The sequence below is a fragment of the Orcinus orca genome, chromosome 18, assembly GCF_937001465.1.
Source record: "Orcinus orca chromosome 18, mOrcOrc1.1, whole genome shotgun sequence".
Lineage (NCBI taxonomy): Eukaryota > Metazoa > Chordata > Mammalia > Artiodactyla > Delphinidae > Orcinus > Orcinus orca.
The window spans coordinates 1,645,329-1,655,584 of record NC_064576.1 but is presented as its reverse complement, the minus strand read 5'-3'; positions in this window follow the sequence as shown (position 1 = coordinate 1,655,584).

Sequence of the window (10,256 nt, the reverse complement as noted above, 5' to 3'; positions counted from 1 at the left end):
GAACACGCGAGTCCCAGTTTTCATCAGTGATGAAAATACTTCGGGTTAAGTCAGTCTTTGGGGAGAAGAAAACCCACATCAGTTTTTTTCTAAGCACAGGGCACCAGGTTGAGGTCATCAGACCTAGCATCCTTGTGTTGTATAACAGTGAAGCCACTGCCTGCGTTAAGGCCCTTCTCAGTAGTGGAGCAGGGGTTGGCCAACGACAGCCTGGGGCCAGAGCTGGCTCACGCCCATTTTTGATTGGTGGTTTTTACATTTGTAAATGGATGGAAAGCAAATTAAAAGAAGAATGGTGCTTCATGGCACATGAAAATTATATGAGATTCAAATCTCAATGTCCCTAAATAAAATGTGACTGGCACACGGCCACACGTCATTTCCATATGGTTGCTCTGGGGCTGCAGGGGCAGAGTTGAGTAATGGCCTGCAAAGCCCAAAATATTTACTGTCCGTCCCTTTAGAGAAGAAGTTTCTGACGCCTTCACTGGAGGTCACTCCTGGTGCCTTGCTTGCCTTCGCTCGCTTACGTTATCTGCTCTGAGTATCTCCTAAGTTCTGTTTAGGTACCCGGCACTGTGGTTCTGAAACATTTCCAATAGGCTCTCAACCCATAGTGTGGGGAGCTTCAAAATGCAACAAAGACATAAACACCGATGGATGAATAAAAATACACAGTGGTTGACTGCTTGACGTTAAAAGACCCGAGCCCAGCAGGCAAACCAGTCCCAGTTTCAAATCACAGGTCATTCTCCTGAACACAATGCATTTCATCAAAGATTTAGGAACCCTGCTTGCTCCAGGCTCAGCGGCCACAGGGCCCAGGCTCAGGCCCTGGACAAACAATGCATTCTGCGTCCCTTCTCGGGCCTCTGTGTCGGGGGGGGGGGGGGGATCTGAGCTTTCAGGGAGCGCCTCCCTCTGTGCAGGCAGGTTTTCAGCGTGTGGGTGGGTGTGGGCAGGGCCAGTGCTAATCGGAAACCCAACGCACACTTGTTTTTCTACTGTTCGGCCCTAAGTTTCCGGAATCTATCATTTATACGGGTTATGTAATAAGAGCCAATCGGCTCTGTGAAAACAAGCTCTTGAAAGGCAGAAAGTGTAGTTTTTTAAAAGGGAGCGAGTGCATGTCAGGTTGTAAAATTGAGATTTCTCTCCTTTCCCACCAGCTGGCTGGCTCTCCGGTAATTGAGTCTGAAGGTTGGGTGCTGGTGCTCGGAATTGCCCTTGGAGCTTGTCGTCCTTTTCCGGTCTCCTCAGAGCCTCAGGACTGGGTTATTGACATGTAATGAGATCAGCCTGTCACTACATCAGTGCGGGTGTAAACATTGCGGAGCAGGCAGCTGATCCTAACACGGTCTCCGCTGGGATGCCAGTGGCTTTGTCAACACGCCAGGTGAAGGCTGGATCTCTCGTCCGACGCCTGCGGCCAACAGTTGCGGGAGCTGTGACGTCGCTGGTGGAAATCTGACATCTCAAGCTTCCTTTTTGACATTTTGACTATTGTATAACTGTCAGCACCGAAGGGCACCAGTGACAGTAAAATAAATAAGGCAGGGACAAGTACAAGCATCGTGCTTTTCCCCGCCCCGGGCATCCCCCTCTCCCCCGCCTCCTGGGTCGTTTCCAGAAAGAAGTAAAGCCGAGCGTAAAGCGCCTGAAACTCCCGTTGGCGTTTTGGCTTTTCCACTCCCTGACTTTTAATTAACGTGAATTAGTTCGGGGGAAAGAAGCTTAGTTTCTTATTCTGAGACAACAGTCTCATTCTGCGATGCTGGCCGATAACAGTGTAACTGGCCAGCCGACAGGTGGGCAGGTATTGCTGGTAGTGCTGGTAGGTGAAGCTTTGGCAGAGGTAGAGACTCGCTTACAGATCGTCCCCACCTGTTGTTTGTGAGCGTGGGCGTTTGTGGAGTGCTGGACACTGAGCTTTGCGTCTGCGTCCACCGCCTCATTTATTCCCGAATGCCTCTTTGAAGTAAGGGCTTTAACCAGCCCCAGTGTATCCGTGAAGAAGCTGTGCTGAGAGGTTTGTTGTCTTGCTAAACGTGACACAGTTTGGAATCCAGGTGGGGTTCACATCTGTCTGTCGTATCACCTATGCTCATAGCCCTTGATTTAAATGGTGATGCAGGGGTTTTCATCCTTTGTGTTGATAATCCTCTGCATTAGGAATTATAGCAATGGCGGCAGCTCAGGAGAGGATGGTCCTAGGAGGTCCGGCAGGTGGTCCAGGCTCAAAGCAAGAACACCCAGGTCCCAGCGCGTTGCCTTCCAGGTGGCTCTGTTTACTGTGGGACAGAGTGCAGGGCCCTGGGCTCTGGGGGCTGAGGATGGAGGGGAGGGCTGGTGTCCCTCTGCCCCAGTGACTCTCCGTGTGCTCAGGGAGGACTCGGTCACCAGAGGGAGGCTAGCGGAATGGAGAGGCCAGTCTTCCGTGGCCCCACTCTTCCCGTCAGACGCATCTGGCTCTGTTCTGCCTAGTCTAAGGAGTTGGTCTTGAGCTGTCTAAAGCCTTCCCCGCCGAAGCCATAACAGAACAGGGTAGTGTAGCAGGTAGAAGAGGAGGTCCACTCGGGAAAATCAGTATTTTTAATGGTGTTGGCCAGCGTGGCCAGGGGAGGCCGAGGGCTTCTGGCCGTCTCCGACGAGCCTCAGAGCCACGCGAACTTCAGTTTCCCTGGCTGCGAAATGGCGAGGGCTCCTGCCTCGTGCATGCCCTCCCTTGAGATAACTGCTCACTGATGTGTTCCATTTCATTACTGAGGGGCCTTTGAAGGCGACGGAAATGCTTTAAAATGTCACATCCGTCAATAAGGCACATGACATTTGGTGGACGGAACAAATAGTGCATCTTCTCCTGCTTATGGTGAAGGTGCATTATATTTTATTTCATTTTCGGCAACTAAAAAAACGCTGGAAAAAAGGAGTATGTGTTTGCAGTTCAAAAATAAGCGACAAAAAGCAGGCCATGGAAAGCAGCTCTGCTGCCTAAAGGCAACTGCTGGGACCAGCTTCTGTAAATACTTCCAGGAATGATCTCTGCATCCATAAGCGTATACTGTATGTATACCCAGCCGTCTACAATTGTGCACATATAATATATATACGGTGTTATAGATGTATAATTTATATATTCAATTCTTTATGACTACATCTAAGCGTGTCTCTTAAAGATGAATTATAAATACTGTTTTTCACCTTACACGAGCTCTCTTAGAGGTGATTTCTTACCAGCACGCATGGTTACCTGACGTTGTCTTACCTCGCCCACAGCTAAGGTTAGTCTGGTCTGCACCGTAGGCCCACACCTTTGTACCGTTTTCCAATGCTCTCGTACAGTGCTGAGTGACCACTGCCCAGGTCCCCAGGTGACCTGCCACCCCCAGCTGGCTGCCTGGCCCTGGGCGGCTCTGGCTGTGCCACCCGGGAGGTCTGTACTGGCACCGCCTCTGGCGGCCCTGCTCTTACAGCCTGTCCCCTTCCCGTGCCTCCCCAGGCCAATGTGGGAGGCCACTCCAGGCCACAGAGCTGCCACAAAACGAGCAGATGCATGGGGCCTGCCCCACGCCCAGGTTCTCCCAGGGTCACCTTGTGTGGTCGTTTGTGGGAAGGGCAGCCTCTGTAGGACCACCTTAAATCTATGTAGCATCACCCTGGGGACGCCTCCTTCTTTTTACTGGCTGTCATGTATCTCACACTGTGGCTCTCCCCTGAATGCATTTAAGCTGCACGTGCTTACGGCATTTTACTACTACGTAGAGCACTGCAGTAAACCTCTTTGCAGCATGTACTCGTGTAGAGTGAATTGCTAGAAGCGGATCAAAGGTGTGAGCATCTTCATTTTGGAGAGAGAGTTACTCCCTCCCTCCACCCCTATTTGTTTTCATCAGTGTTTGACGACTGAGTCTCTGTGGGCCTAGACTTTGTAATGCAGTCTCTGTGGGCCTAGACTTTGTAATGCAGTGCCGCCCAGAGTGAGAGCTCGGAGCCGCTGCGGCTCGAGACACAGGCAGGTGGACAGGCCAAGGGCCACTGCTCCGGGGGGAGCCCTCGGAGGGGGTTTTCGGTGATGGAATGGATGTCTAGGATCCCAAGCCCCGACTTCCCAGGGTCCAGGCTGCTTCCCCTGCCCCTGCCGGACACGGGAGCATCCCCTCAAACAAGCCTGGGCAGTGGAGGACGACCCTCCTGAGAATCGGGAGCTGGAGGCCGTGGCCGGACAGTGGAGCGGCCGAGAAGCTTGTCCCACCCCGTCCCCGCCACTGCCGCTGTTTCTGCTGTGAGCTGGTCTCAGGGTCAGGATATTAATGAAGAGAAAGCTTCAACTGGGCATCGGCGTTCTTATCCAGACCTTCAGAGAAAGCAAAGAGAAGAAGGTAAAGAAGCTGCCTTCCAATCAGGAAAGCAGCCTGACGGGGGTAGAACTTGTGGTAACAAGTAAAAGGCGATTAGTTACAGTTAATAGTTACCAGTGGTGAGCAGTTACGGTGTTTCTGTGACATAGAATATATGCTTAGGCTCCTCAAAAGCTTATGCGTAGATTTATCATAGAACCCAGCAATCCTGCTTCTAGGTATGTACCCCCAAGTAATAGGGATTAAGTGCTTGAACACTTGTGCGCAATTCAGGTCCACGCACGTTCACAGCAGTGCTCTGTACAGGGGCCCCAGCCACCAACGGATGATGGGTAAGCGACATGTGGTCCATCCATCCGTCCAGTGGGATGTTACTCAGCCTCAAAGAGGAAGAAGCACTGACACCTGCCACCATGTGGGTGAACCTGGAGGACATGTCGCAGCACGAAAGCAGCCAGACACGCAAGTCCACGTCATCTGTGATTCCACGCCTGTGAAATGTCCAGAAAAGGCAAATCCATAGAGACAGAAAGTAGACTGGTGGTCGTGTGGGTCAGGAGGGCTGGGGAGTGGAGGAATGGGGAGCAGCTGCTCCACGGGTGCGGGGTTTCCTTTCGGGGCTTTGGAATTGGATGGAAGAGGCGGTCGCACAGCGTTGGAAATGTGCTAAATGCCGTCAAATCGTTCACTTTAAAGTGGTTCGGGTTACGTCATATAGATTTCACTTCAGGAAAAATTTTTAAGCGGTGCTTAAAAGGCACAGTACAAGGAAAGATAGTTTCCTGTTTCCTGTTCTGTTAGCAGAGACGTGCAAATGACATCTTTGACTGTGGCTTTCCTGGCTTCTAGTGCTCGAGTTACAGCTGGCTGTGCTCAGACCTTAGGCCCTGTGCTGACCTTGACTTTGGGTCAAAGCCGCCCTTGCTCTGCTTTTGTGTAGGTTTTCTCCTCACCGAGATTTAGATCAGATGCTCCCTGGTGGAGGCGGTATGTGATTTTGGTTTAAGTGGCAATACTGATCCTTTAGGAGAGGTTAGTATCTTACATATTGATAATTTATTTTATGAGAAAAAATACGAAGCTTTCTCTAGGTTTAAAAGAAGTCGATCACTAGGTTTTTTGGTGTCTCCGAAGTCCGAAATCTAGGCACGACTCTGTCCCAGGCCGGTTCGGTCAGCTCCAGCCCCTCCCCACATGAAGGGAACGGTGATATTTCATGCACTGAGGTGTCTGCTGAATTTCCATCTCAGAGAGATTCTGGGCAGGTCCTGGGTCCCTGTGATGGATTTCTAAGCGCTTCCTGCTTCACAGAAGCTTCTGTGTTCCCTCCACGGGTTCTCCCTCTGGCTGCACCCAAACCGGACCCTCTGCTGTTCCTCACCGTGACTCCTGCACCTGCCTCAGCCCCCTGGCAAATCCCGGTGGGAGTCGGTGACTGGTTTCCAAGAGGACAGGCTGCATGCAGCCCTGAGGGCCCAGTAAGATGAACGCAGTCCTTGCTCCCGAGGAGTCCCTGGCCTTGGACGGACGCAGCAAACGCTCAGACGGTACACAAATGCTCGTAATCTGGCGCTCAGTGGAATTCATCCCACAGGGACATACAGGGAAGGCACAGCAGGCTGCAGGAATTGGAGACCGTTTTCACAAGAGGGATTTTTTTTTTTTGAGTCCATTTCAGTTTTTTTTTTTTTTACATCTTTATTGGAGTATAATTGCTTTACAATGGTGTGTTAGTTTCTGCTTTATAACAAAGTGAATCAGTTATACATACACATATGTTCCCATATCTCTTCCCTCTTGCATCTCCCTCCCTCCCACCCTCCCTATCCCACCCCTCTAGGTGGTCACAAAGCACCGAGCTGATCTCCCTGTGCTATGCGGCTGCTTCCCACTAGCTATCTGTTTTACATTTGGTAGTGTATATATGTCCATGCCACTCTCTCACTTTGTCACAGCTTACCCTTCCCCCTCCCCATATCCTCAAGTCCATTCTCTAGTAGGTCTGTGTCTTTATTCCCGTCTTACCCCTAGGTTCTTCATGACCGTTTTTTCTTAGATTCCATATATGTGCGTTAGCATACAGTATTTGTCTTTCTCTTTCTGACTTACTTCACTCTGTACGACAGACTCTAGGTCCATCCACCTCACTACAAATAACTCAATTTCGTTTCTTTTTATGGCTGAGTAATATTCCATTGTATATATGTGCCACATCTTTTTTATCCATTCATCTGTTGATGGACACTTAGGTTGCTTCCATGTCCTGGCTATTGTAAATAGAGCTGCAGTGAACATTTTGGTACATGACTCTTTTTGAATTATGGTTTTCTCAGGGTATATGCCCAGGAGTGGGATTGCTGGGTCGTATGGTAGTTCTATTTTTAGTTTTTTAAGGAACCTCCATACTGTTCTCCACAGTGGCTGTATCAATTTACATTCCCACCAACAGTGCAAGAGGGTTCCCTTTTCTCCACACCCTCTCCAGCATTTATTGTTTCTAGATTTTTTGATGATGGCCATTCTGACCGGTGTGAGATGACATCTCATTGTAGTTTTGATTTGCATTTCTCTAATGATTAGGGATTTAAATTGTAGGTGGTTTGGAAGGTTGGGTAGAATTTACTTTGTATTTTAATGTAGTACCTGTTATTATTTTATATAACAAAACTAGACATAGCTATTACCCCAAATCAGGCAATACAGACAAGTAAAAAAAAAAATAGACTAAAAACAGTTGTACCTGACTAACCAAGACAAAACTGGTGGCACGGTGGCATGCATCTTTCCAGAAAGCCTCCTCCCTGCGATGCACACTGACTTAGTCATGCATATTGTCTAGTCATGAGCTGCTTAGTGTGTGTCAGGCACTATACTCAGGGTGTGTGTGTATATAGAGAGAGACAGAGAAAGAGAGAGAAACAGAACCATAACATTCATGAAGTTGTATAATCCGCTCTTCTCTCCTAATAGCATATTGATTTTTTCCCATGTAAACAAATGTGTTTCTACAGCATCATGTTAAATGACCATGAACTATTCCATTAAGCAGCTGTATAACAGTTACTGACACAGGCCCTCCTGGAGGGTTTTCCGTTTTTGCTACGAACTCAGACTGGTTCCTAACACCCTGGTTCTAACCATTTTGCACATTCTTCGTGATTTCCTCTGAATCAGTTCTCAGAACCTTTCCGTCAGTGGCCTGTACGTGTTAGAGGTCTTTTCCACCTGCCTCTGGATGGCCTCCTGCAATGCACGGATTTATGCTCTGACCAGCAGGGTGGTCTGGTGGCGTGGTGTCTGTTGCCCTGTGAGCTCCTTAAGAATGTTTGTTTTTGTTAGTTTTATAGGTGAAAATTCACCACCTGTTTATATTTAGTTGATTATTACATTTCATGTGCTACCTAGCTATTTTGCCCCTCCTTCCCCCCACCACCTCCTTTCCTGCCTCCTTCCCCCCCGCCTCCTTCCCCCCCCGCCTCCTTCCCCCCACCTCCTTCCCCCACACCTCCTCCCCCCTGCCTCCTTCCCCCCCACCTCCTTCCCCCACACCTCCTCCCCCCCGCCTCCTTTCCCCCCCGCCTCCTTCCCCCCCGCCTCCTTCCCCGCCCCCCCGCCTCCTTCTCCCCCTGCCTCCTTCCCCGCTCCCCCGCCTCCTTCCCCCCCTCCTTCCCCACCTCTCCCTCCCTGTTCCTCCCCACCCACCCCCTTCTCTCTTTCTTCCTCCTCTTCTTCTTTGAATTGCCTTTTCACACTTTTGGCCATTTCTTCTGTTGTTTTTATCATTCATTTATAGAAACTCTTTATTTATTAAGGATATTAGTCTTTGTCTTAAATGCTGAAAACATGTTTGCAGATGGATGTCCCTGGGACTGGCAGAGAGAAAGGGAGGCATCTTCTAAGCAAAATGCACGGGAGGAGCAGAGGTTCAGAAGTGGAGGTGCTGAGGCTGGTGGTGGCTGCAGGAGAGGCCCTGGGGATGGGCACCGGGGGGTCAGAGGACCTGTGGATGGAGGACGTCTGAACAGAGGCTGAGGCTGGAGCACAGAGGCCTCAGAGGGCAGGCTCAGAACTCTGAGCGGAAACTCTGAAATGCCCCTGAACAAGTTAAAGGGGCGTGTGTCTGGTTGACTAGAGGCCAGAAAGCTGTTATATCCTTAATATAATCCTGATGTCTTTCGTCTGTGGGAGTGGAGGGGCTTCTGGTGCGAGACTGGCAGAAGTGCGAACCAGCTTAGAAACTAGGCTTCTGGCTTCTCTCAGCTGTGGGGACGTGAGTTACTTGAGACTGACCTTGACTGTAAGTGACTTTCACTGGGTTAGGACAGCACTTGGTCAGCAGTAACTTTCTAGATTTCACCGTGCTTGGTACTGCGGGGAAATCCTAAGTTCGGGAGATGTTTCCAGCCTCTGGGGAGAAAGGGTGGGGATAGATCAAGCCCATCAGACGACGATATCCCGTAAGATGTGATGGCTCCAAAGGAGAAGAGTCACGTTTGGTTGGAAGCAAAACAGACTAAAAAGGCTTCAGTCTGCGGGCTGACGCTGGAGCTGCAGAATCCCTTCCCACCTTTGCCCCCAGCCTTTGCCTGCAGGTCAGTGTTCTTCTGCTCCCAGCTCATATCTGGCCCCGGCACCTGTGACGCTGCCACAGCAGGTGAGACCCCGAGGCCGCAGGCATTTGTCTTTCTGGATGATGTCCTGTGAGGCAAAGCTTAGGGTGTGGGAATAGTAAAGGGTTTCAGAAAGGGTCACCCTTTCAGGTGAGTGCAGTGTGTTTCGCAAGCTGACTGCAGCCCTGATGGGCTCCAGGAGATCGATGTATCACTCGACCTCACTGACTCTAATCACCTCACCTGTCATGTCGCCCTCAGTACCGTGTGGCTTGAAAATGTCCCACCAAAATTCCCACGTTGAAGCCCGAACCCCCAGAACCTCAGAACGTGACCTTCTTTGGAAATAGGATGATTGCAGGTGGAATCAGTTGAGGTCATAGTGGGGGAGGGAGGCCCTAATCCAGTGACTGGTGTCCTCATAAAAGGGGAGTTTGGACACAGAAGAGACCCCAGGAGACGTCGTGGGAAGACTGGACTCGTGCTGCCCCAAGCCAGGAGCCACCAGAGGCCTCGGGGAGGCCGGGACAGACCCTCCCCACCCTGCCCACACCGCCATCCGGGACTCGTGCCCCCAGGGCTGTGTCTGTTGTGGTGTCACTTTGTCACGGTGCCCACGAGACACTGACCCTCACACGTACCTGGGAAGGTGTGGGGAGGGGGGCTGGGTGGCTGCACGTGCGTCTGGAAGGCCCCGGCTCCCTGCAGCCCGCCCCCTTCATCTCCCGCGTCCCCGTCTGGTGGTGTGGGCTGACAAGAGCATTGTTCCGTTTCGCCTTCTCAGCTGTTACAAGAGGAAAAGCTATGCCCATGAAGAATACGTCATTTCAGTTTTTTCCCCTTTCTGTGAAGTTACAAGGCAAACAGGTCATTGTCTATTCTCGACACTTCTTTCTGCACTTGCACTATGCAAATCCCCCGAACCCAAAGAAGACCTCTTGGAAAACACGCCACGATTTGTGGCAGGGAGGGTCAGACTGTTTGAACATGACTCATGGTTGGTTTACGGTGCTTCTAACGGAGGCTCCGTCTGTAGCAATGCTTTAGTCTCTAGAGGGAAGAGTTAGAGGGGAGTTTGCTCCCCTGGAGCTGTGGGGCTTGCACATTAGCCTGATGAGTGCTTGTCGGGACGACAGCAGAACCCCGGGACGCCTCATTGTTTAATCAGTGTGTAATTGCAAGTTGATGAAGCGCTTCCACCCTGCAGAGGGCTGGCTGCACGCGGGCTGTGGCCTTTCCATGGCACCGCAGGAAGGCCGGGCGCCCAGGGCACGTCCCTGTGCTTTGG